The following is a 3,858-nucleotide window of genomic DNA, read 5'->3' as shown; positions in this document are numbered from 1 at the left end:
CTTCCCGCATCTCCCACACCCCTTTCCCCCCCAAGAATAGTCAGTCCATTCCCTTTCTATGTCCCTGATTCTATTATGATCTCCAGATTATTTATTCACTTGATTCTTAGATTCACTTGTTGATAGATGCATGTTTGTTGTTCATAATTTGTATCTTTGCCTTTTTCTTCTTTCTGAGGGTATTTTTAATGAGCAATATAACTGAAGCCAATTACCTCTTACTATATCTTGATTTATAAACAGAAAATTTCTGTTTGTGCATGATTCTCCCATTTAGCATTTTTATAGATATTTAAATTAATTATGAATTTAAAACCAAATATAATATCAAATCTCAGGAGAAAAATTTCTTCTAAGGTATATTTTGTAACTCAATCAGGTTATCTTTGTTTCTTTGGGAATATCATCTTTTCTCCTTGAATTAATTTTGAAGGTATTTCAACAGTGCATTGAGATGGAACCACTTTGGTCTAATTCTCTGATATTATCACTTAGTAACATAGTAAAGCACCTTAAAAATAATTAGATTGTGAAAATCTTGTACTATTTTTGTTGACCATGAGAGGAAAACTGAGGTATTTCTCAATACAAAAATTTCATTTTCTGAGAAAAAAAAAAAATCCTAACTGTAAAATTTAAAAAAGATTTTGCGGTAAAAATGCATGCAAATGTCTTTTTTAAGTTCGAGAGAACAAAATAAAAAAGTAAATTAAGAACAAATTAAAAACTCAAATATTTTTTAAAACTGAAGCATAGTACTTAGATATTGTTATTTCATATTCTTTTACAATAGTTATGCAAATTTTTATAGTTAATATTTTTTATAAACTTAATTTGGGATGTAGATCCTACATTTTTATCATTTTGAAGACAAGAAAAATTTTTGGAGCTGTTAATTTGGACAGATTTATTGGCAAACTATCAGCATGCCTTCTTTTTTTAAAAAAACAAATCTGTTATATGCATATTTTGTTCCTTTTGCCATAGACTATCAGATATGGCTTCAACCTCTTTTTGATGGGATTATTATAAAGCTGAGATTATACTATATTTAGATTTTGCTAACTTTAATTCTAACGAAGCTCTTGCTATTTTATTAACATTTATATTTAAGGAGTCAATTCATAAACATAATGCTCACAGTAACCATAGAACATGAAAGTATCAAGTGATTACATATTGATAGGCGAGGTGACTTAAAATAAAAATACTTCATCACCTATTACTTAATGGACCAGAAAGAAAATGAAAAATCCCCAGAAAATAGGCTGGAACACATGGAATTATGAGAGTTGAAAGACAGAGATTTCAGATTGCAGTTCTGGGGAAAATATATATATAAACGGCTAATATGCTAAGTGTCCCTCCAACCATCCGACCTGTCACTATAATGCACACTGACCACCAGAGGGCAGATGCTCAATACAGGAGCTGCCGTGACACACACTGGCCATTTACAGAGAAACGGCACTGTGGACCTAGCGTCCACAAAGCAACACTCGGCTTCTCACAAGTGGGACACAGGCTCCACCGTTACCCTGAAGCAACAACCCACCAAATCACAGGTGATGTTGCCACACACACTGGTCATTTACAAAGAAACAGCACCGTGGACCTGGCACCAACAAAGCAACACTCGGCTTCCCCCAAGTGGGACACAGCCCCACCACCACCCCAGAGCGACAGCCCATCAAATTGCAGTGCTGCCGAGATCCCATGGTGCAAAATGCAGCCCACAGCCCAGCCTGGAAACAGTGGCTGTGGGCGCTGGGTAATGATGTCACGTTAGCAATGCCCGTCTTCCTCTCCCTATCGACTAGCCTCCTTGGAGTTTCTTCAGCCCAGGAAACTGACTTGCAATTAAGCAAGTTAATCCTATATAATAAAGCCTACTATACTAAGTGTCCAGTTGTCCGGTCAACCAATCAAAGTGTAATATGCTAATGATATGCTAAGGCTGCTCAACTGCTTGCTATGACATGCACTCACCACCAGGGGGCAGACAGTTGACCAGTCACTATGAGGGACAATGACCACCAGGGGCAGATGCTCCAACTGGTAGATTAGCTTGCTGCTGGGGTCTGGCCAATCGGGACTGGGCCAGACATGCCCTGGAGCCCTCCTGTGTCCCTCCCTGGCCCCAATTATGCACTGGTGGGGTCCCTCAGCCTGTGCCCTCTCATAATCTGGGCTGAGGGACTCCCCCCCTCCAGTGCACGAATTTTGTGCACTGGGCCTCGAGTCTATATATATAAAGCTCTCACTGGCACCAATGCACGCATGTGTTTCCATCTATTATTGTCGATCATGAATTTGGTTGACACTTCTATTATAGAGAAAGGGCGAATAGCGATATTAAAATATTTCTTCTAATTAATTTACTTTCAATGTCAAAGAATTCATGCACCAGGCCTCTAGTACTCAATGAGAAGTGAGAAAATACTGACGGGCAATTCAGAGCACTCAGAAAACAAATCAATGAACAAAATGAGTATTTCTCCAAAGAAATTGAAATTTTAAAGGATCAAGTAGAAATTGTGGAAATGAAGCAGGCAATTAAAGAAATTAAGAGTGAGCTGATGAGCATAGAAAATAGAACCAACCAGTTAGAGGAAATAACTAGTGATATTGAAAATAGAAATCAAGAAATAATGCAGAGGGAAGAAGAGAGAGACCTGAAAAAAAGAAATACAAAATAGCCCTATGAGATCTCTCTGATTCCATAAAAAAATAAAATAACTCCAGAATCATAAGGCATAATGGAGGAGGAAGAGAGAGTATGGAATGGAGAGTCTATTAAAACAAATAGTGGATGAGAACTTCCCAAATATATGGAAAGAACTAGATCCTCGAATCTAAGAAGCAAACAAAACACCTAGTGACCTCAATTCAAAGAGGCCCTCTCCAAGGCACTTGGTAATGAAGCTATCAAAAATTAGTGACAAAGAAAAAATCCTCAAAGCATCCAGGGAAAAGAAGGAAGTAACCTATAAAGGAAAACCCATAAAAATTTCACCTGACTTATCAGCAGAAACTCTACAAACCAGAAGAGAGTGGAACCAAATATTCAAATATCTGAAAGAGAGAAATTACCAGCCACACATATTATATCCAGCAAAATTATCCTTTAAATATGAAGGAGAAATAAGAACATTCTCAGACATACAGAAGCTGAGGGATTTTATCACCAGAAAACCTCTATTGCAGGAGGGAGTTATTCTACCAGAAACAAAGAACATAAGGTCATAACACTACCAGTAGGATTGCCAAAAAACTTGTAGCATAAGAGGGATAATTTGTGACAACAAAAACATACAAAGGGAAGAGGGACAGGTATGAATAGGTAAAGGAAGATGAAGATCAGATGCACTCAAAAGGGAAAAAACCATGGTATGTATGCAACTTTGCTTTTTATAAAACTAATGGCAACCACACACAAAAATCCCCCAAACAAGACATATAGCTTAAAAAAAGAAGAAACAGAAGAAATATGTATGGAATACCACCAAACAAAAACAACAGATAGAAGCATAAAGGAAGAGAACCAATGGAAGCACAGAGTTAACAGAAAACAAAAGATAAAATGGCTATTGGAAATCCTCATACATCAATAATTAACCTAAATGTAAATGGTCTAAATTCACCAGTAAAGAGGCACAGATTAGCAGAGTGGGTCAAGAAACAAAACTCTATCATATGCTGCCTACAAGAGACACACATAAAAAGCACAGACAAAGGTAGATTCAAAGTAAAAGGATGGAAAATGATTCTCCAAGCAAATAACATCCACAAAACAGCAGGTGTAACCATACTTATATCTGACAAAATAGATCTCAAGAAAACAAAGATAACAAGAGA

Source organism: Myotis davidii, unplaced genomic scaffold, assembly GCF_000327345.1.
Source record: "Myotis davidii unplaced genomic scaffold, ASM32734v1 scaffold334, whole genome shotgun sequence".
Classification (NCBI taxonomy): Eukaryota; Metazoa; Chordata; class Mammalia; order Chiroptera; family Vespertilionidae; genus Myotis; species Myotis davidii.
The sequence above is the reverse complement of the archived record's forward strand: the minus strand, read 5'-3'. Positions refer to the sequence as shown.